We start from the raw sequence: 24,495 nt of genomic DNA, 5'->3' as shown, positions 1-24,495 counted from the left end.
GGGTTGAGTGCTGCTCGCTTTTTTTTTGTTTGCTTCAAGTAGACGGGTCAATATTGGTCAGGAATCCATTTTCATATGAGCACTTGAGTCAATGTGTGCATTATTCATGAAGACCCATCACCCCTGATAGGCTAAGCTGTCCACTGAAAAACGGGGAGGCGCGGGGGTGGACGCCATGTATGGACCACCAGTTTGAGCCAGACCTTTGCTGACCACTGTATCCTCGGGGATGGATTATGGCTGTGCAGTGACATCACTGTGTGGTTGAAAGGCTTTTAGTCTGATTAATGTACAGTGTGTGTTTGCATGTGTGTGTGCACCAGATACAGATCTGGAGTGTTTTTGAATGTGAATATATGTATGGACTATTTGTGGTTTAACTCAGTGCATGCATGTGTGTGCATGTCTAAATGTGTTTGTCTTTGCACACCCAATGATTCAAATCCCATCTTGTCCTTGGGCACCATATTATAGCTTTTTGTCTTCCCTCTACTTCCCATAATCCATCATTTCCAGAGTGTTGGCTCTGTTGTGGGAGCTGTGTAAGCCTCCATCTCTTTAAATATGGGTTAGTGTGCCTCACGCTGCCTCTCTGCACCTCCCCTCTTTCTCCTTTAGTTTGCCTTTCTTGGCTTTTTTTATTGTCTCGCTTTTTCCTTCCTCCCCGTTTGCTGCCACCACAGCAAAATGATGGCACATAGAAACAGAACAGAATAGAACAGAAAGCATTATCTATGTTGGACTCAAATATAAACGCTTATGTAAGGTATTCTCTCAGAGCCTGCAGTTTGTTGGCTGCAGGTTGAACTTTCCATTTCGCTCCGTGCCAGGGATGCCCTCATCCGCTCTGTGGTGGCATCATGCTGTCAAAGGTGTTTGTGTGTGTCTAAGTGTTGTGCGTGTGTATAAAGTGCACACTGTGTGTAGTTCTTTGTGTGTTTGTGGGCGAGAGTTATCTCAGTATCTCTGTCTCCAGGCTGTGTTTAGATGAGCTCAGTGTTTCTCTTGTCAGTCTCAGACACAGACATCTACAGTAAATCTTGTACACTTTTATTGATTGTTTTATTTGGCACAAAGTCCACCTACATGCGAGATTTCTTATGACTTTTACAAGGATAACAACTTAGTGCAGATAATAGGAGAAAATGCAATGCAATGACAGCTCCCATCTTTATCATGGGATTATGAGGTTTAGCAGCTACTGTACGAGTCGTCACGGGGCAGATAACTGCTAAAAATGGACACACAAGTAATTTCAGTGTTGAATGAAAACCACAAAGCCTAAAAAAGTCTGATGTCAAGGAATTCAGAATTATGTAAGTTAATCACAGGTTTTAAATGACTTTTATACAAGTCAGGGGAGCATGAAGTTCAAGTCAAAACATGAAAACCACAAAAACTTTGAGTCTTTGTTTGGGAAACAGTAACAATAAATTCTGCCACTTTTGACGTTTTGAGCGGCTCTTGAAGGAACAGTTTGGATTTTTTTAATGTGGGGATGTATGAGTTACTTATCCATAGTCAGTGTATTAAGTGCAGTAGATGGCAGTTGGCACATGCCCAATTTGGAGAAGCAGGTTGGAGTGCCACAATGGAAGACAAGCAATGTACTGCTGTGGATGGGGGCAGCAGTAAAAAGGATTCAAGCCTCCCAAAATAATCAATAACAGCTTAAGTCTATTCTATACTATGAATATTTTCACAGCTTTACCTTACCGTCAGAAAAGGAGGTGAAGTGGTTAAATTGCCCCCTTCAAAGTCACCAGACTCCATTGACAAAACAACAATTTTGCCCCATAGAACATGGGAGTTGCTGGTCCACCGCTGCCTCTATTTGTTTATTTTATTTTGTGACTTTGGTTTTACAAAAAGTTAGTTTGGATTCACTTAAGTAACACAATAACAAATTAACTGATTAATAATGGTAGACCACCTGTGTTCAGTGAGCTAAAATTACTGTTTCTGTCAATGGAGCCTGGTGGCTTTGAAAAGAGTAAGACAATGGCTTCAATGCCCTGTCGGAAAGGGTTGTCTGACGTCAACGTAAAGTGGTAAAAATATTCTATACATAATGTACAGTGTACACTTAAAGTGATCATTTTTTGTGAGTGGCTAAAAAGATTTTGCTGCTGCCCCTGTCCACAGCAGTACATTAATTAGGTTTCATGTCAGTGCTCCTGCCTGCTTCTTCAAACTGGAAGCGCACCGACGGCCATCTACTGTAGGTAATACATGGACTATGGATAAGTACCTTATATGACCCCACTTAAAAATATCCAACCCATCCGTTTAACAATGTTGAGGGATTGTTTTTGTGAGCAAGTAGGTGGAGGGCAGACATCTCAGGCACAGAAAAGGCTAGCCAAGGCCTCGGGCTGGGAAAGGAGCAAAGACAAATATGGGGCACTAATCCACTCTTTAACATTAGACAGTATTAGCCTTCATCTGTCTGCAGTTGTAGAACCATAAGACACAGAGGCCGAGAGCAAACGAGGAAGCAACAGCCGTTTTATTTTTGCCTGTCTGAGCCACGTTTTGCCTCCACGCTTTGCCTTTCTATTTTCTGTCTCTCAGCCTCGCTCCCTTCTGTCTCTTTTCTTTCGCTCATTCTCTGACTCTCATCTGTCAAGCTCACCCTTTCTCTCTCTGTCTCCCTCATTCTCTCTGCCTCTGTATGATTACTGAAAACTGTATGGAGACAGTGCAAGAGCTCCGCGGAGAGCGGCCGATGCCATTGGCTGGCTGGCACTCCACCCCCACTCGTGATTGGCCGCAGGCCTCAACGTAAGATTCAATCAGCTGGGTGGAAGTGTATGTAGGTCAGTGTGTAGCGATGTGAGCCTTCGCTCTCTCTCTGTTCCCCTCCTCCACCACCTCAACCGGCTGTTGTGTTAATTGGCCACGTTCCAACTTTCAGACCCAGAGAGACTTGAGGCAAGAGAGGAAAGGGGGAATAAAGCAGGGAGGTTAAAAGAGGAAGGGAAGTTGAAGAGGCGAGGGGAGGAGAAGGACGAGGGCAGAGGAACGTAGGTGGGGGAAGGGAATGATTTAACATGGGGTGCCCTGTTGCACTCAACAGTGCAATAGTACAGTGTGTTAGTCAGTCAAACACACACTATCCAAACAGACAACTCCTGGCAAGTATAGCAGCGCAGGGTATTTATTTTTCTCTGTTTGAATGTGATGAGGGAGTGAGAGAAGGGGAGTATCATGAATTAAGGGTGGCATTAAAAAGACGGGAAACAGACTGGCTTGATTTTATACCATCTCAAACCATTCATACCACCCAGTCTACCCACTGAGTCTCTCCGCAGCTGGCTCCTCACACAGACGCTGATCACGGGGCGTCCTCTCAGACTTGTGGACCACAAACGACTTTGAGGATCGTTTGGTTATCTAATCTGCTTGTTTGTGATTCTGCAGACACTGTAAACCCATTGATACATACAGCAATCAGATACCCCACGTGTTCTACCCAAGCTTTTAAAGTGAGTGTGTCGCCCGAGGAGAAGCTCGCTCGGTGCTGCTGTGCTCGCCAGTGAATAATTCACGCTAACCCAAATTCTTCTACAGTGCTTACTCTACCCCTAAGTGCTCCCACACAGACAGAGAAACACACACAAGCAACCCCCCGTAAGTGGTGGTCCCTAGGCGTTGCCCATAGTAGTCTTACCCAGACAAGCAGACTGTGAAAAGCAGACAAAATAAAGTCTTGTACACTTCACTTTACTACTCCCTCTGCAGCCATGTCTGTGTGCATACTTCACATTAAAAGCACCCCGCAGCAGTTTGTGTTCTCTGCAGCCCTCCCTTCACGTCTGTCTGTCTCTCCATCTACGCATCTCGCCTTTTATGCCCGTCTGCATTTTCTTTTATTAGGAACCCCTCATTTCGTACAGTAGCGCTCATTGCATTTTCGTTGGAGCCCTGCCCACGTGAGGTGAAGCACATTCCTGCCTGTCTGGCTTTCTCAATTTCCTTTTTTTAAATCTCGTCTCCCTCGTCTCTGTCGTCTTCTCACTCTGCCCTAGCTTTGAACTTATTATGGTGGATGTAGGCAACTCTTCCCCACCCACCCACAATAATGCACACTCACACATACACACACTGGTTGACTTTAGCCTGACTTTACCCTCTTACTCAGCCAGCCACTGACCCACTTAGTGTGGAATAGAGCACCAGACAGACGGCAGGCTTTTTACTTCAGGGCTCTCTGGGAAAACTAAGCTAAACACAACAAAAGATGCATACGCATACACACTCGCATACACACAGATGCAGTGGACAAGCTTACTCAGAGTCTGATCATGCAGACGATGGAAAGCACAGTCTGCTTTGGTGCCATCAAGTAGTCCGATACTAGTCAGTCCAGTGATGTCATCACTTGATACATTAACATACCTGTAAATACAGACAGACAAGGGACTCTCAGGGAAGTCAGCCAAATAAGTATGCACATAACTCCTCCTGAACATCACAAATTGTTGTTTTATTTCCTTAAGTGTTTGGACAGATTAAATTATCGACACACAAGAGGTTAATCAGTGAGCTTCAGAGGTGTCTTTTGACAGATTTTGTTACCTTCGACAGAGCTAGGCAAGCTGTTTCCAGTCTACATGCTAAGATAAGCTAACCAACTGCTGCCTGCAGCTCCATATTGAACAGACAGATAGGAGACTATCAATCGTCCCATCTAACCCTCTGACAGAAAGCAAATAAGAGTTTTTTATTTCAAGCTACTTCTTTAGTGCTTAAATGTGTAGAGGACATATATATATATATATATATATCAGTATATAGTAGCAGTCGCACACCCCCTTAAAGCATGTTATATATATAGACTGTGACCACACCTTGAAACTTAAACACACTCTGATGGTTATGAAACACACTGAGGACGATGCAGCACAAATGTGCACCAGACGCTATAGAAATGACACAACATTTCAAAAGACAGTAAGACACAACTAAAAAAGTTTTTTTTTTGTTACAACACAAGGTCAAAGCCACAACCAGTTCAGCTCTTTCTTCCACTGAGATCTCGTGACCAGGCAAGTTAGCGTCAGACCGACCGAGTAATGTAACATCAACACTTCCCTTTTCCTCTGGTTATTTCAGTCAGTTTGAGGCTGGCGGCTGCTGACTGCTCGTGCCACATTTTAGTGACTGCGGTGAGGTCAGCATGTGAGTTCAGAGTGGTAAAAGTCACAAGTTTTGCTCTGACATTGCACAAAGGACACCTGTAACTGCAGTATGTGTTGTAATGCACTTTATTTATTCCTTGATTACTGTCTGTCCTTACCGTCACCTTTCACCCTCTTTCTCTTATTTCACCTCCTTGTAGATGTGTTGTCTGAAGCGATGTGAACTTGTTGCGTGACTAGCATTCATGAGCAAGCCTTTCATTACTGTGTGTGTTTGGGTCAAAGCGCTGTCAATCAGCTTTGAGGTGAGGTGAGTCCTCCTTGAAAAGCTCACACACCCTAAGGTCAGTGTGTTGTGTGAGTATATGTGTGTTTTTTTTTTATTAGCATGTGGAAGCTGTGGTTCTGAGCCTACTATCAGAAAGAGGCCCGCTCGTCTGAAAAGCCTGTCAGCGCTTTCTTTCTCTCCAGTTTTTTCTCCTCCACTCTTCCTTTCTTCTTCCCCCTTTTTCCCCCCCTCTCCGGTTTACAAGGCCTTCGCACACAAGCTCCAAAGGATTACCAGACACACCCCTTTCAGAAGCACTGAACCCTACAGCTCCTCAGCCACCTCACAGTGTGCATGTGTGTGTGAAAGCGAACATTTGAGCATTCGAGATCTCACACTTTCTACCCACTCTGCCTCCTCAGAGAAAAGAAAGTGGAGGAGGAGAAACAAAAAGAGAGGTGGAAAGAGGAGAGCTGGGTGGAGAGGAGAGGCAGATTGAGTGATTGCCGCTCACCAACACAGAGAGAGAGAAAGAGCCAGAGAGCAGAGTTTTGGCTCGCAGCCAGCTAGTGCCACCATACAGCTTTTGTGTGGAGAGTTGACTTAGAAAGGACCTTTCAGAGAGGGAGAGAAAAGAGTGGGAGATGACAGGAAAATACAGAAATGGGGCAATGAGAGGACGTCAGAGCATGAGGAGAAGGGGCAGAATAGGAGGAGAAATGATCACAAAAGGCAGCTGTAAGGGAGAAGACAGACAAATAATGAGAAAGGAGAAAAATGAGGAATGGGAGGAGGGTTTAAAGCAAATGATAGAGACTTATTCATGAGCCTGTACAGTAGATTAAAGAGATCAGGCCACAGCTACATCATTCTATCCCTCCATTTATCCCTCTTTGCCCTTCCTGCAAATTCAGTATGGCCGTAACAGGCAGTAACCGTAAAGTCCCAGACACACCAAACCAACATTAAAGAAATCGTAGCGACAAAGGTGGACTGTTGCTTCCCCTCACGTGGCCTGTGTCTACGCCAAAAAGTTGCACCTGAAAATATCATAAAAACTACAGCCAACGGCCAACTACCTTGAACGTTGTGTGCTTCCATGAGAGGAAATAACTCTCCATACCACCAGTATTGGTCACGTTGGGACACGTTGGGACAAGTTCACCGACCCCATGAGAGTTATGAGGTATGACACTAGGGCAATGCAGTGTAACTAGAGCTACGATGTTGGACGGCTCAACCAGACGGTGATAAAAAAAAATAAAGAGATGGTCTGCTAAGGTGCTCTTTGAGTGTGCTCCTTTTAGCCTTTTTGGATGCCCTCAGCCTAACAGAAGTTTCTGGCTACACTCAATGGATGGCAGGTGATATACAAAAGAGCATTTTAACATAGAAAGCTTTTGTTTACTGTCTTTGATTAAGGAGCTTTTCAAAAATTACAGGATTGTTATTCTAAGCCAGGCATGTCAAACTGGTCCACAGGGGGGCCGGTGTGGCTGCAGGTTTTTGTGCCAACCAACCAAGAGCACACAGTTTGACCAATCAACTGTCTGAAGACGGAGATCAGTTGATTAAATGAGTCAAGTCTGGTGTGCTGCTACTTGGTTGGAAACAAAACCTGCAGCCACACCGGCCCCCCTGTGGACCAGTTTGACATGCCTGTTCTAAGCCATATCAACCCATGACCGACTGCAGACGCCTCTGTAAAACAAATCGCTTGTCCCCATTTTCCATAATGGTGCACAAGCTACTATGCCTTTTGGCAACTGCAGATGGATGGATTGATGGATTCAAGATGCTAGTTAGCTGGTTAGCACATAAATAATACAACCTGATGTTGAAAGAACGAATTATATTTAGTGTGCATTAGCGCACAATAAAGCAAACAATTACAAACTGTTTCTGCTAAGAAAAGTGATCTCACATAACAACCCTGTTTCAAACTCTCGCCCTCTTGACTTTAGCTTTTTGTTTACCTTCCTCACCTCTGTTTTCATTCTGAACTGCCAATCAGAGTGATTTAATTCACCCACAGGCTCAAACACCGATCCAACATGATGAATCAGCAAAAAAAACCCCACTAAGGGTCAACTAGAGCCAATGGTGTGGGACACACTGCAAAACTAGGGTGACAGATGCTCACTGACGGCCCGACATTGAACCACAGCCGACTGTCAGCTTGGTGTGTCAGGCCCCTAACACTTGCCTGCAAGCATCAAACTCTAGTTTCTTTTATTTCCTCAGGTGAGGTCAGGGGAAGTGCAGTGCTGCAACAGTGTCATAAGCTGGGTAATGCCGTCAGCCGCAGCTTAGATGAGGCGATACTTGTAAGACCATTGTTTCCTGTCATGCCAACACAAACACGCACCTCTCAAAAAGAGGAACCTTCAAAACAAAAAACCTTGCAGCCATGGCTGAAAAAAGAAACTATACTTTTAGTTGCTACACATGCAAAAATCACACACACACACACACACACACACACACACACACTCACACACACTCACACACACACACACAGAGGAGACAGAAGGGGTAGCTGTGCGGTTGCCAGTGGTCTATTAATAACGGGGTAATATAAATACAAAGTGCTGCATGAGGGGAAAAGAGCTCAACTGGAGGGAGGTGACGTGGTAGGGAGGGGACACTGATTCAATACTGGCTACTATTCACCTAACCATGTGTGTGTGTGTGTGTGTGTGTATCCACATGGATGTGTACAACATGCTACTGGGTGTAAGGAAATACCAGCCTAACCTGTGAATGGTAGTAAATGTGTTTGTGTGTGTGTATTGTCATGTATGAAGCTGAGGACTAAGCTGTGAGCGCCTGAGAGAGCAGAGACAAAAAGAAGGATGAAGGAAGGCAGAGGAGGGCCTCCTGTGTCCCCACTGAACCCTCTCTGCTCCGGGTAAACGGGGGCCCAGATGCCCATACTTGTACCCCCAAATAACCACCACATGGGGGTATTTAAGTTCACATCGCCCCTTGGGCCCAAAATAAATACTGGGACCTGATAACAATATACGGTCTGCTTGGCTAATGAAATTCCAACAGTCACCATGGCATTGAAGTTCACTTCAAGCAGCAAGAACAGAAAGGAGGTGTGTGAAGTTTAAATGTAGCCAGGCCCTGAAAATTATTGACAACCTTCAGTGTATAAACATAAATATGGAGTTTAAAGGTCCAGAGTGCAGGATTTAGGGGGATATCCTGGCAGAAATTTAATAAATAATAATAAGCATGATTTCTGTAGTGTATAATAACCTTAAAATAAGAATAGTATTTTCGTTTCCTTAGAACGAGCACTTTGTATCTACACAGAGATCAGGTCCTCATCCATGGAGATGTTTCACCACATTTCTACAGTAGCCCAAAGTGGACAAAACACACATTAGCTCATATATTCACATCAGCCACCGTAGTTATACCGTTATATAGTTATAGTTATACACCGCAATATAATCATCACATCTTCATCAGTTTTTTTTAATGCATTGATTACAGTTGTTGCGGTGCCTGACTATCCGCATCACAGATTGGAAGCAGAGAAACAAAGTAACTTCACCACTTCCTACACTCCAGTAAACTTTTTTCCCTCTGAGAAATTTCCTCCAGTCCAAAGAGCATCAGTGTCAGGCGTTGTCCTGATAAATAAAAATAATACATTTATCAGGGCTGAAAATATTGCAGCTAAACCTCAAGAGATGGGAGGGGCCGTTGGCGAAGCAGAACAGCAGAGTGCAGGCGAGACGAGGAGGACTCCAGGCGAGGCACAGATTAATGTTATTTATACAAATTGCATAAAGAAAATGTGATCATTTTTACCTGTTTCAGCCACAGGTGGTCATACCGATTTTGTCACAGTTAAATTGATAAATTTTCACAAGGTGGCAGCTGCATCTTGGTTGCTTGGCAACTATCGCTGTCTCTGTCAAAAGTAAAACTTTGAAAGTGGCCGTGAAAGTTTCATCCTCATTGGAAAGTGATTCTTAAGATATGCCAAGGAGGAAGAGAAAACGCCAACTTTCATCAGAGACAGATCATCAGATCCGCTCGCGTAATGTGAAAGTAATTTAATCTGTGTTTTTACCAGTTTAAATTACCAGGTCTATTTGTTTGGAGAGGAGGAGACCTCTGTGGATAATTCAGCTCCTGGTAAAACCCTCCTGAACAATGAACATTGAAGGGATCCTAACTGGGAGTTCACACTTGGCACATGAGAGACCTTTAAGAGCTATCTATCCTCACTGCTAGATGCCACTAAATCCCACACACTGTTCCTTTAAATTGCTTTATTGCTTGTTTCATGATGGAAACAGCTTGTCTTCCAAGTGGTGAAGAATGTAATTGGCTGTACATCCTGCAAAGTGGAAGAAAGAAAGCTAAAGAGTGGGCGAATGACAGATTAGAAGAAGGAGTAGTGGGTCCCTTTGGACAAAGACGCATGTTTGAAAATTCATTGCAATCTGGCTCATATCATTTCCAGCATGTCCTCTTTCTCTCTCTCCCAGACTTCCTGTCATTCTCCTTTCAGGACTTTTTTGATCAAAACAAAATGCCATAAAAGAGCAGCATAACTGAGAAGAATAAACTGCACAGTAGTCACATTGTTGCTTTGTCTCGTATGCTGTAAATTATCTCAACAGCACCGCAGGAGGTCTTAATGACAGGTGCAAACAGATAAACAGTGTGCACTACTTTTAGGTTTTTTGCATTAATAATCTAAAAGAGCAGAGGTACCATGCAATCAGTCCAAAAACTGAAATTTGTATTACTTAACAGCAGGATTTAAGACAGATAGTAGAGAAGGATAACAGATAAGAAGCACAGATAAGAGGGCTTCATTACATTTTGCTCAGAGCACCCTCTCACAGCTGTGGTTTAAAGTCTCTGTTTTGAGTTCAAGGTCTGAGTCAAACAACTACACACTCTGATCACATCAGAGTTTGGTTTTAAGTCACCTGCGGTTTCACTCAATGTAGGAGATTTATATTCAATTTTTGATTCAATAATGCACAGATTTTCAAGATTCTGGTGCTGAACAAGTGAAATCTAAGAATAACTGGTGCAAAATGCATGCAGGCATTCACAACAATGGCTGAATGAAGGCGAGGAGGATGTGCAGATTTAAGCTGACACTGCAGAGTTGAGGCACCACAGCTACGTCATCATCTCCTTTGGCAATGATTAATAAGCTTAACAGAAACATGCTCCACACACGCAAGCAGACCTGTATAAACAACAGCTAGTGTGCTCACATTTGCACACACTCACACAACGATGCACACACGTAATCAGGCATAATTATATTGGGCACACAAACACATGCACGCACAGATAGCTTTGCTCTAGAAACCAGAATTTCAAAGGAGCCTCTGAGATCAGTTTTCACAGGAAGTGATGCAATAATGAAATGAGAGAGATCACACGAATCCTGAAACAAACTATAAAATGCATGTCCAAACCCAGGTCAGCATAAGAGACGCAGAGGAGCAAGCGAAGGAAAACTGCAGCCCTCCTTCCTTTTTGTCTCAAAGCAGGAAATCATGTGATTCCTCAGAGGGGCTGAGGAAGAGGCTCGCTGTTGCTGGGAGAAAACACTCCCAAGGTGTGTGTGCCTGTGATGTGTGTCTAACAGTCAGTGTGTGTCTCTGTGTGTGCGTGTCAGCCACTGGGTGTTTGCCTTGCAAAGGTTAGGATCTTGCCCTGTGCTAACACACACACTTGAGGACACATATACACTGTGCGAGCATATGTGTGTCAAAACCTCTAAAACCACCTCCTTCCCTTTCTCCAGCTGCTCAGCTGGTGTGTAGGAGGAAGTGCTGACATCAGCAGAGAATGAGGCGCACACACAAAAATACACACACGGTCAAACAGAAACTTTCTGGTGCAGAGGTGCCGGGTAGACCAGGTCAGGCAAGTTAACGTGACCTATAGATTCTGAGCTTGAGAGAAACAAAGTCCAGTTTTCTTCATAAGTGCTCTCACTGGCTCTCATAGCTCAGTGAACCAGAAGGCTCAGCAGTCAAACTGGTATTTCTTGAAAACAAAACATAATTAAAGCTCTATGCTAAGTCTGCCACATCATCCATCATTATCATTTCGAGGCCCTAACACATAAAACTGAAAGAGCTGGTGGCGACAAAGGCCAACTGTTGTACCACCTCACATTGCCTGTGTCTTGGATAAAATGTTGAACACAATGTAATGACCCGTCATACCAGCAGGCAGTCAACAAGGCAACTAGGGCAACAGACGCTCGCCGATGGCCCAATGGCAGACCATTGGTCAATTGCTTGGAGTTTCAGGGCCCTTAAAAAACCAGCACCTTAGGTTTTACTTTACAACATTTAAGGAAGATTTTGTGATTATTGCAGGCTCATTTATACTCCCTTTACATCCAAAGTAATCTGTAAACTTCAAAATGATCTCTATTATATTAATTTAAATGTAAAACAGAGAGGGAGCAAACCCAAAATAATCCCTCATCCCACCGCTACAGTGGGTGTGGGGGGTCGAAGTTCAACTGCAAAGTATGTCTGTAAACTGATGAATAGGCGTTTACAGTGAACAGCTTGGTAAAACTTTTTATAATTTGCCATGTTTGTTCAAGTTTCTGTAAAAACGGTCTGATTGTGTTTCACACCTGCGTCAGACGTCTTTTTAGGATTTAAGAAATCAACAAATTTACCTGGTGAGTGTAATGTTACTGTTAAAACCAGAAATGATGACCAAAACATAGAAAATTAAACCCAAGTTGTAATAAACAGGAATTATCCTTTAAGTGTGTGTCACGGTACAACATATAGTAAGAATCAGTGGCCTGTGGTCTGGTGTGTGTGTGTGTGTGTGTGTGTGTGTGTGTGTGTGTGTGTGTGTGTGTGTGTGTGTGTGTGTGTGTGTGTGTGTGTGTGTGTGTGTGTGTACTGTATCTGTTTTTAGCACCATTAGAGCAAAGAGCCCCGTGAACACCAGCGGGGCCCCGACACTAATCCAGCCCAGATGTGAACTCCACAAAACTCAAAACATACACACACATAACACGCACCAGTACACACATTACAAACAAGAAGGGGCATGTCACTGGTTCCAAACCCTCAAGATCAAACTAGATTTGTAGCCTACTGTTTAGTTAGCCAGCATGATTATGCGTAATACTATTATCGCCATAATCTGTCTAAATGAGATCATAGCTCACCTTCAGCAGAGTTAATTGAAGGTTTGAAAGGTCATTAAACTGTGTATGTCGACAGACAGAAAATGTCTCAACCCCTCCTCAAGCCGAACTAAGTCCTGTGGGCGTGACCTGGACACAGCCTTGAGGCATTAAGCAGGCTGTGTTGTGGAAACAGCAGGTCAAAGGGACGACACACCTCAGGGTCACACACAGAGCAGAGGTAGATCAAGCAGACAAGTGTAATGATAAATGACATGTGGACACACTGAAATGCACAAAAGTGTATGTGTGTCTTTTAGTGTCAGTGTGTGTGTTTATCCATTCAGCTTTATACAGACACAAGATGTTACTGAATACACTGAAGAATAGAAAAGTTAATGAACACTTCTGTAATGGGCTCAAGAGACAGTTTTAGAGAAGGGTGCTGTGTGCCGGGCACGTTATATAACTAGAAAGACATTTTATTAGCTTTAATTCACTTACATCTATCATTAACCGTGACATCATGGTTAATATTAACACCTCGACTGCAATAGGCGGTTCTGCATGTTGGCGGACCAGCATGTCACTCAGCACGAGGTAATCTTTTAAATTTGACTTTCAAGAGATTATAGGCAATGAGTTTCTGCCTGTTTATTCAAGTCTACTTTGTGACTTCTTGACACGTCAGGAGTCTAGTTTTGCTGAGTTTTGCTGAGTTTTCCTATTCAGATTGTTTATTTAAACAGCTTTTAGAAGATAAACCTGGTCTGGCTTCATCAATGGCCCTTCGTGTCACATATTTATCCCTAAAGGCACTCTTTAGCGGCAGTATGAGACGCACCTGGTATTGGTATTTTTTGACACTCCAACCAACTGCTGTAGTATAAACATTGAAAAAGTCTGAAGTGTGCTAGATTGTGCAGCATATAAACTTAGCAACATGTCACATTACGTTACATGACATGAGTAAAAAAACATTTTAAGCCAAACCATTCTGTTTTTTTTATAAACCTTAATATTTTTCGTTTTTTACCTATGTTCTAAGCTTATTTTGAAAAGACACTGCACATATTTAACAAGCCGAAAATGTAAATCTCCTGTGAACAGGGAAGTTTATTTTGAAAGACAGAATGCGTGTCACAAGCATAAACGGACATGCTGTCCCTGAGTGTCTAAAACCGATGCTTGAGGGGTACGTAGAGCTTTATAGTTTGATGTTTAGGGCCACTGACCAGGCGTCAGTATTTGCACAAAAAACAAGCATAATGTTGTGTTACAGTTTTGAGATATGAAGCTTTATAATTGCATAGTTGGAATAATATTCACAATATTACAAAATAACAAGAAAAATCTGTAAAGTAGACTGTTCTGATTTAACCAGGGAGATACAAGTCAGGAAGATACAGATTACTCATTTCCTGTGTGTGCAAAAGATTTACAGCCAGGGACTAGATACCAGAAATAATTTTGGGTTACTAATCGAATCCTGATTCTCTGTTACAGAGGGATCACTGTTGAGGCAGATACCTCAAACGTTTTCTGTGGAGACACAGGTAGCAGAGATCTCTCATAAATCTATTGCATAATCGCAGTGCAATCCATAAATCTACCGTTTTGTTCTGTGCAGAAATCAAGACGGTCCTCAGTGGAAATACAAGTATGCACACAGGGCAGAGTGGTGTTAAGGGAGGCAATAAACCTCAGTCAACCCCTCACCCAAGCTACACACATAAAAACTGCACATCGTCCTCCCCCTCCCTCACTTCCTCCCTCACTGTCCCTCCACGTCTCCTTCCCTTGACCTGGCAATCTCCTCTTCTTCTGCTTTTTCTAATGCTATTGAAATAACTCCTCTTACTCTCCGTGGATTCTCAGAGTGGGAAATTCACCTTTTGAAGGTTTCCTTTTGATAATATTCTCAAATTTCCACCAAATAAAATGTAGGACAAGCATTAGTACATGATTTTATAAAGCTGTTGCTTACTCCCTTCTAAACTTTTACAAATGCTACTCTAGTAGGGGCTAGTACCAGGTTATGTTTTGGAAAGTACCCATAAGATTCAGTGGCTGTTGCTATTGAGAAAATGCCAGCATGCAAGTCAAGAGTAAAAGCTACATAGTAGTTATGCTGTTGATCCAAAATTAATCCAGAATTCAAAAGTAATTATTTAAACAGGTGAATCATACTGGTATTGAGTCTGTTGATAGCCATTTCTACTGGTTAAGAAACAATCAGCAAGTCAGAGTAAGAATGGATATATCGTATTCCCACCAAGCTAGCCAGGCGCAGACATTAGCTGTGCTCAAGAAAAACAGTGACAAGCGTGGCTGAGATCTACTCAGCACTGCAATTGCTGTAAGTCAACATACAGAAATAACAAATCTTATGTTGTCTCCAAGACTGTGTAGTATTTAATCACGTGGCTCTTCTAGACTTTTGGATTGTTATCATACCAAATGGATCAAATCCTGATATTCAAATCATTTTGAGGGATTTTTTACACTATGTATCCACTAATTTACACACATATCTCTGACAGTGTAAGTTTATGGGAAAAAGTCTTTTTGGGCCACATGACATCATTTGATGGAAACATGAGTTATAATTCCACATTTGGCCACCATGTCAAATTGACTTCAGTACGCGGTGCTGTTCCTGAAGCTTAAAGTTTGGCTCTCTGGTCGTCATCTCGGATTTTTGGAGTCATAAGTGACCATATTAGGACATAAAGGTGGAGATAACCCTAAAACTAGCTGTTAGCTTGGTTAATAATCTTAATTTTTGCTCATGAACAACAGGTTTAAAATTACTAAAAGAGGAAGTACCAAAAAATCTGAACATCTGACTCCTTTGTTAGAAAAAATTCCCCCACGATGTCATGAATGGGGAAATAAGCATGATTACTTCTGCTGTTACTTTTGGAGTTAGCCTCAAGTGGCCATATGAAGAACTGCAGGGACTTTGTTGGCTTCATTTTTAAGCCCCGAAGGTTGCAGCTTGGTTCTAAAGTTTTCTGTGTCAGCTGTATCATTGTGGTTTTGTTAAAGGACATTTTCATGTCTATTCAAGCCCTATTCAAACTGGCAGGAGCAGAAAATGAACAAGATTTTTTCTTTCAAACCCTGAACGCCAAATAAGAAATCCTCCCACCTTTCTACTCCATTGCCCTCGAAATAGGTTTGTGGGTTGAGGTGTAGATGGCAGCTCATTTCCAAAATGTATTCTTTGTCCCCCACTCCATATCTTCCCACAGGAACAGCAACATTCCCCTTCCTGATAATTATGAATGATTCTGCCCTTCCCCCTTCTCCCTATACCCCTCCACTTCTCTGTGCCGCTCGTATTGCACAGATGTAATTAATCATGTAGACACCCTGCTAGTCTTAATACTAAGGGTGCCCTCTTTTTCTCTATCTCTGTGTCTTCTCACTATACTCTTTATCTAGCTCTGTCTCCCTCAACGACTCTCAATCTTCCTCACATACACACACAGACTCAGTTTGAAGGTCTCATTAATCACCTGTTCACATAGAAAAGCTCTGTAATGCATACCAGTGGGATCATTTGGTGGTTGGCCTCCCCTGTCTTTCTACCCTTGTCTCTCTATACCAATGTACTTTATGCACCACCACAACACTGAGCTTTCATTCTGTGTGTGCGTGTGTGTATTAGAGTGCGTCTGTCATCAGCAAGCTCATACGCCAGGATAAATACGATAATCGTCGCTGGCAGACTTGCCCTCTGGTCCCTCTCTATTTTTAGACGTCAGATGTTGAAATAGTTCAAGTTCTTAAAAAGGGCAGGCTGCGAGTCACCATGGCATCCTCATAAAGCCGGGGCAGAGGATCTGTCAGCCCAGCCCCACAGCCAAACCCAAACAACACTCATGTCACACAGCAAATAATTTTAAATCCACCAGCTGTTTATCAACAAAAATATGAAGAGCATGTTCCCTCTGGTTGTATTTATTGACTGGCAGATGGGTTAAAGTTCTGTCAGTACTGCCTGGAGTGTAATTGTTAGTTTCACAACAAGGTCGAAAGAGTTTGACGGATTATATTTACATTTTTCTGTCCAAGGAGCTGCTGTTACAATTTATATGATGTGCAAGAAGGGTAGGACATTATTATAATATATACAGTACCCTGGATGTATCATCAAAGAGAGCTCCTTTTTTTAACCTTTTTTTACAGTGTTTGTCACAAAGTCTAGGGTATGCAGGCCATAGAGTAAGGCAGCCCCTTGGTTACCCCCTTTTTACTGTACTGTAAGTGTAGGAATTTGCGGGCAATGTTGCATATTTACAAGACTGTATAGGATCAGCTTGACAAAGTCATGGTTAATTTGCCATTAATTCAATTTGCCCATTTGTTCAAACAGTTCCTCAACTAATCAGAGGATTTTTCAACGTTGACCATCTTGTTACAATCTAATTTTCTGCTGGGAAACCTCAGATCCTGGCATTTATGTGGATGCCACTTGATACACATCCGTCACCGGAAAACCATTTTAGACAAAAGAGAAGCCCTTCATGGCAGCTGTACTCCCCGACAGCAGTGCCCCCCCCTGCAGGACAACACCATGCCACACCAAAAAACCTGCTTGGGAATGGCCTAAAGAACATTACAAAGAGCTCAAGGTATCAACCTGGTAGGGCTGGGCTATTAATTGGATTTTAATTTCAATTACAATTTTGGCTACCTTCGATTTTCAGAACAAGATAATCGAAAAAAGAAAAAAAAAAACAATTATGTGCAACATGGTGAGTCTAACAATGTTGTTCTCATTTTGTCTTATGTTTTGTAAATCGAGCGCACCCTTTCCTCAGGCTCCAAAGTCCAAACAGAGGTTTCAGCAGGGGTTGAAAACAGAGAGCCACAGCCTGCTGCCTCTGGTTGTTTCGAAACTTCTCATTTTGGTTCCAGACAGCGTGTGCAGCAAGAGAGAGACTAGAGCGACAACGAGCGCAAGCAGGGAGAGCAAACGTTTGTGTCGGTGATCGTGACAGTGAGGCTGCAGTGAGAGGAGCAGAGAGTATGACATGATATGCAGCTGTGTGATGAGTCAACAGTTGAGGCTGTGAAGAGAATAAATGCTACAACTCCTAAAGACTCGAGATATGTTTTATGTCTAGCTTGCCAGCTGCTGATTAAAGTGACTGAAGTTAGCCCCGAAGTTAGCAAGCTAAGTTACCTTCCCACTGGAAACAGACCCGGCTCCCTTAAGGTGGACTGTTAAGGTGGACCCACTTTTCTCATTGTAGTGACACTCCCAGCTGCTTCTAAACAGATAATGGAGAAATGTCTGTCTGCTGAGTCTTTTCTCAGTTAGTGAAACAATCATTGATCCCACTTTAAAATGTATTTTGCTGTTACTTATACAGTAACTCTTATGTACTGTTAAATTATATTAGTTGGGTTAGGTTTTATGATAATGTGAATATGAGCAAACTACAGTAATGTGCAAGATGTGTTACCCAGTCCTGGCTGCACCGCAAAGCTTTCATTGTTTTTCAGTTCACTTGCATTCAGTTAAAGGACATCCAGTGGTGAAAATAAACACGAGAGTTAATGTTCAATAACTGCATGATGTTCTAAAGGCCAGTGAGTAATCATGTTAAATAACTGTTAAATAATAGTGATTTCAATATCAATCAAAGTAATCGTGATTATTATTTTTGCCATAATCAAGGGGCCCTACCACCTGGCCTCCAAATTCTACAGATCCCAATCTGATTAAGCGTTCGTGGGACTTGGCAGCACCCCACCTCACAAACCATAGGGCTCAAAGGATCCACCACCACCACTCTGGTGCCAGATACCACAGGAGTTATCTGCTGTGAGGGTCCAAGGACAGAGGGATGTCATACATTGTGAGGCCCTGCCAGACTTATTGTGATTTGTGATACTGGACTTCATAGATCAAATTGAAATTATTATTTGTACAGCCCTTTGGGTCATGCCTTGTGATTGGCCTACAGTAAACTTTGACTTGACCTATCGGTAAAGCACTATGGATTTCCTTTTCAGTATATAAGGTGGCACATAAATAAATTTGCCTTGCCTTGCCAAAGGTCCTGTGTCCGTGTGTTGGCAGGTCAGAGTCAAGTCTGATCCAAGGAGGCCCCACCATGGATCGCGCATGTCCCACAAATGCTCGATCAGAATTGGGATCTGGGAAATCTGGAAGCCAGGAAGCCAGGTCGAAGCCTTGAGCACTTGGTGACATTGCTCGGACCATTCCTGAGCAGTTTTTGCATTGTGGCAGGGCACACTGTCCTGCTGGAAAGTGCTTGGGTGTCGAACTAGCCTAAAACTTCCTCAGATCCCAATCTGCTCGAGCACCCCTCGGACGTGCCGGTACCCCACCTCGCAACCCAAAGAACTCGAATAATCCATCAACAGGTGCCTGACACCACAGGACACCCCCCAGAGGTCCTGTGGCAATGCCTCAACAGGTCACCATGGATAGAACTTGGCTCTGACCTGAAACATGAACACTGGACCCCTCAGAGTGCCATCATGTCCCATGGACACCCAATCAGATTGGGTTTTGTGAAATTCGGAGGCCAGATTGACACCTTGAGCTCACTGTCAAGTCTCTCAGGCCATTCCTAAAAGTTTTCTCCAATTTGGCACATTGTCCTGCTGGGGGGCCACTGCCATCAGGGAGCAGCACTGCCATGAAAGGGGGTTACTTGGTCTTAACAGTGTTTGAGTGTGTGGTGCGTGTGAAGTGACATCCATATAAATACCAGCACTCAAGGTTTTCCAACACTGAATTGTAATAAGATGATGAATTTTATTCACTTCACCTGCCAGTGGTTTTGATGTTGCGTGCTGATCTTATTACATAGACAAAAAATGTTTTGTTTGTACACAGTCTTTTTTCCCTCACTGTTGCTTTACTCTCTTGCACGCCTTCTTCTCCCTCTGTATCTCTGTCTGAATAAGTTGTCTTTGTCTCAGCTGAGATCTTTCTGTTGTCGGTTGTGTGTGTGTTCTTGGCAGGCGCAGTTGTTCTCCGTAGCTTAAGGACAGCATGTCCTGAAACTCGGGTTGATAAAGCCCAGCAGGGATGTCCTGTGTTGTCCCAAAGCAAAGTGTACACGTCCCGCACAAAAGTGTAATGAACAGAGTGTTTATAAATGAACACTCACTGCCTCTGAACTCATGCATTTTGTTTGCACGGATGACAGAAATTAGATTAGTTTTTGTTGTTGTTTGGGGGGGGGGTTATCCAAATAATGAATGAAAATATCTAGTGATAGATTCTCCTGCTGCTTGATTCTCCTTCCAGTGTTTGTGTGTTTAACTTTCCACCATGACCGTGAGCCAGTACTCCATAGGAACTCACTGATCAAAACACAGTAACCCAATGAAGACTTGGGTAACGTGACTAGCCCTGCCTTTGTATCTGGCTGCACTGATTGGCTGTTTGAGGTGGGCTGGGTTGGCCAACTCTCCCACCTCAGGCTAACTGATTGGAGGAAACGTAAGAGTAAACAAGGAGTTCTTTGCGCATGTGGCCTTACACAACACACACAACACACTGCATGCAGGCAAAAAAATGAGAGAGGGAGAGGGAGACAGATGGGAATGATAGAAAGGGGGGGAGGTGACATTGCAGTAGTGAGGTCTCAGTGATGACAAGAGCAGTCTTTTTTGTGATTTAACAAGGTCACAGTCTTGGAAAGCAGTGTGTGCTTGTGTGTATTCACTTTAACTTCAGTTTTATTCTACGAGAATTTGATATTGCTGTTCACACCATAGCAATGGACTTTTCAGTTTCGGTAAGGCATAGATTGTACAGACCCTTTTCATGAAAAAAAAAATAAAATAAAATCCCGAATTTATTTGACGTTTAAATTGTCTCTTTGCGTTTCCTTGAAGACCTGAATCTATTTGCACAAAGAGGAGCAGAGGGTGAATAAGAGCAGAAATATAAGCAGAATGAGGTGTGACAGGATTCCTTCTGCCAAGCTCCAGATCCCTGTCCAGTGTACACACACACACACACACAAAAATACAACCAGAGCACACACAAGCTGAGAGAGACACCCAGCCGCTGGCCGGGAAACGCACATATGATTGAAGAGAATGGAATGTTCTGTCTGCAGTCCAGAGCTCAGGGCAGCTGGAACCTGGACCCAATGTGTGTGCGTGTTTCGATGAGCATGTGTGTGTGCTAGCGTAGGGTCACAGTATAAATAACCGTCCTCTCTCTGCAGTGTTAGCCCAGACCAGCCAGGCTGTTTATTTATAAACCACTTCATACGTGATAAAGACCTGCATGTCGTCTACGCCTCCACCTCACATCACCTCACAACACTTTCACCGCTCTCCTCTTGGACTTGAAACCAATTATGGTTTCCATGTCCACGTGGCTACAAGGGAATGCATAATGTAAATTTGTGACTGTAGAACAAGCTCAGCGACTGCACATAGCTACTATGACGCTTGTTTCATACACTGTTTGTTATTGTATTCCCCATAATTGGTCCATTTCTCTTAAAACAGGAATGGGGAACTTTTGTCCCCCCCTCCTTTGGCAGTGGGAGTCATTACATAAACACTGTCTACGCATGCTTTTAGCCAGTGTACAAAATATATTTTTTGACTCACCGGCCAAGGTGGCTGGTAGATGAAAACATCTACAAGCTAAGCTTAATTTTGTACTGGCCAAAATGACAAATTACCTTTACTGTTTCACTGATACATTTGTTTCAGTACATTTCATTGAGATACAAAGGTATTATGGTGACTGCAAAAATTGAACAAGTTATCATCACAGCCACAGCATGTGAATAAGTTCCCCCTGGTAAGCTGTGATGCACTGAATCCGTCTAGGCCTTTTATTGTGAAAGGTAAGAATGGAAGAAGTGGAGCTAATAGTGCTGACAATGAGGGAGGCAAAAAAAGAGTTTGCTGTCTTGGTTGAAACTACACAGCCTCTGTTTTATGATTTCATAACCATCATGACCGTGGGCGCAACATTAGCTATCAGCAGACCAGCGGCAGGTGATAGTTTAGTGGGTCAGCTGATGTCCCATATGGTAAACAGGAGCAAAACAAGAAGCGCTATAGATGCTCAGGTTTTGCTGCACCGGCTCAGGTGTGTGTGTGTCTGGGACACAGACTGTGGAGGAGCAGTACAGCCATGCAGCCATCAATGACACCAAAATGCAGCAGTGACTCACAGCATAGTTTATTACATGGATATTTTGGCACAAACATTTATCCACCAATTAGGCCTCCAATATTACTTGTCAAATGAAAAAAATCAACCCTAATTTGACACTTGTGGGAGCTGTAACCAAAACCAAAACTTCCCCAGAAGCACACTGCACAGCACACCAACTAGCAAAAAAAAAACAGACTGATGGATTTGAAGCTGATGATGATTCTTCGAATCTCTGACTTTAAAGGGGCAGCACTACAATCAATATGCATAATGTCAGAAAAAAACATCAGAATCATGCACATACGAATGAAGCCATGAATGGTTTACTGAATGGGCCTACTGGGCAAAGGCCAAGGGGCGTGAAGTTTAAGGGATCCCCTGGCCTTCACCAACAAAATGCCACTCTCATTTCCAGCCAGAAACAGATTCAAATTTACCACAAAGACACATAAAGACCACAATCAGATGCAAATGAACTGCAGATTGACATTAAATAACTCCAAAACTGGTAAAACAAACACAAAAACACAAAATTATGCACAGCAACTACAGAGAGGCATAAAATAACAAACAAAAAAATAAGTAAAATCACCACAAAGTCTGTGTGTCTTGCTCCTGAGCAGGAGAGGTGGTGGAGCGTTTTGCCTATCTGTGCCCAGGGTCCCATTGTCTAATAACACACTCGAGGATGAAGCATTGAAAAAATAAAACAAAAAAGCAATGTTAAACAGAAAAACATAACAAAAACTAAACCACTGTAACATAAAATAATTCATCCCTCCCCATTTCACTCTGGCTGGTTTACATAAAATGCATCACTTCCAGTGCACCTGCGTAAAAAGTTGCCACTCTAGACACAAAAACTCTGGTGTACTGAGAAACACAGAGAGCTTTCCCTGGCTGTCATTTACATCTAAAAGTACCCCATTCTTGCTTTAAGCAGTCACACACACTGTTTTCTTTCCAGATTTCTTCATGTTGGTCAGGCAAACATAACAAACCAAGGAGCTCCTCCTCTTGCTGTCAGGAGGTTGCATCATGTTTTAGCACACATGTGTGTCTGCATATGCATACCCCCGACATGTATAGAAGCACGCCCACGGTCTATGATCCAGGCTTTACACAGACACACATAGTCTCTGCATGCATATGTTATATAAACACCTGTTGCCACATTTTTGTCAATTATTAATTTTTCAATTAAAAAAATACAATTTAAGGTAAAGCTCACTAATTTAAAAGAGTTTTCTCTTTCACTGTTTTCCAAATAGGAGTTCGGCTATTCTTAAAAATGACATGTATTTATGGCTAAAAAAAACTTGTTTCTTTATGTATTAATTGAATGATTGGCTTATTTAAGAGGGAAAGTGCAAATTCATAATCATAACTGTAAATGTCCTAGAGTTAGCAAGACTTTCTTTCTTTCTTTAGCTTATTATCAATTCTATAAAAAACATTGCGCTCCATTTTATTGTCCTCATGTGTCTGTCGTTTTGCTAGGACGCTAATCTGTCACCTTTTTGCACAAAGTTAATCTTGTTTCCATTCTCTAAAGAAAGAGCACTGCAGGCCAGGACAAGCATTATTTCCACCGCAGCCCATTGTCAATCCCTCGTCTTAAATGGTAACTAACATTGCGCAAGCCGTCCGCTCGACCCAGCAGCGGTCACTGTTGACATTAGACTCAGATTAGTGCTGGTTTACATAATGGCTGATAAAGTGTGGTTATGTTTGGCCAGGACTCACACACACATACACACTGTGTCAGTGGGTGGTTGAGTACACCAGAGGTGTGAGGCTCAGGTCACAGAGTTGGTCCAATCATAGCAGTTGTAGCAGGGATGAAGGGGCGGGGCTAACATGTGCGAGGCGAGAGCTGCAACCTCAAAGCACTTTGACCTCTGGCACATTGCTGTCTCCTGGCTCTGTGACACTGTAACCCTCTGACCTGGCGCTTTCCTGTAGCACAACACATCAAGAGCTGTGTGTGTTTGTGTATGTGTGTGTTTCTCTGCATTTCCTCACTGCTAAAGGCAGGACAGGTTGTATCAGGGTAAGGCTGGCCAGTAAAATGTTTCTCACACACAGAGTACAGGAAGCTGGCAAAGTGTAACTGACCCAATTCATACATTTGAGTTCAGATACATGCTGTAGCTGGGTGATGAAACACACTTGCAACACCATGCAGACCCTCCCTTTTCTGTACTGCCTGGCTACGCAAACCAATTTCACTCCACCAATCCATGCAGCTGGAGCTAGGATGGCTACAACCAATCAGAAAGCACTCCTTGAATCTTCCAGACCAATCAGAGGAACCTGCTCTCTGAGTCACCTCAGGGGTCTGAAGTATTCATTTCTATACATTTACGTGCATCTATGGTATTAAACCGATATAACTCTTTGAGTAGACTTAAAATCTCCTTGAAATCCCTGGTTTAAAAATTTCAATCAACACACACCTTCTACATACAAATTTACATAAATGCAAATATATGTGTCCCCACCTACGCACCTTCAAAAATCAGAATAATGAGAGAAAGGAGAGAGGGATTCCTAGCGTGGTTGCTGACAGTGATTAATTGTTCCCACATGTTGCTGACAGACAAAAAGGCCTCTGTGTTCCTGAGCTTTGGCTGCAGCTGGTGCACGCACGCACACACACACACACACACACACACACACACACACACACACACACACACACACACACACACACACACACACACACACACAG

At 43.0% G+C, this 24,495-nt stretch overlaps 1 protein-coding gene and 1 long non-coding RNA gene across 2 annotated transcripts in view; one reads left to right on the top strand and one right to left on the bottom strand.

Annotated features, from left to right (window-relative positions):
* LOC148186858 (uncharacterized) overlaps positions 1-24,495 on the bottom strand; it is a 100,343-nt gene that overhangs the window by 51,725 nt on the left and 24,123 nt on the right. The window lies entirely within an intron of this gene.
* Positions 1-24,495, top strand: part of foxo3b (forkhead box O3b) — a 58,678-nt gene that overhangs the window by 20,581 nt on the left and 13,602 nt on the right. The gene's annotated exons all lie outside the window — the stretch shown is intronic.

Source organism: Plectropomus leopardus, chromosome 16 (assembly GCF_026936395.1).
Source record: "Plectropomus leopardus strain MGB_pleo_1.0 chromosome 16, ASM2693639v1, whole genome shotgun sequence".
Lineage (NCBI taxonomy): Eukaryota > Metazoa > Chordata > Actinopteri > Perciformes > Serranidae > Plectropomus > Plectropomus leopardus.
Note: the sequence above shows the minus strand (reverse complement) of the source record. Positions and strands in the feature narration are given on the sequence as shown.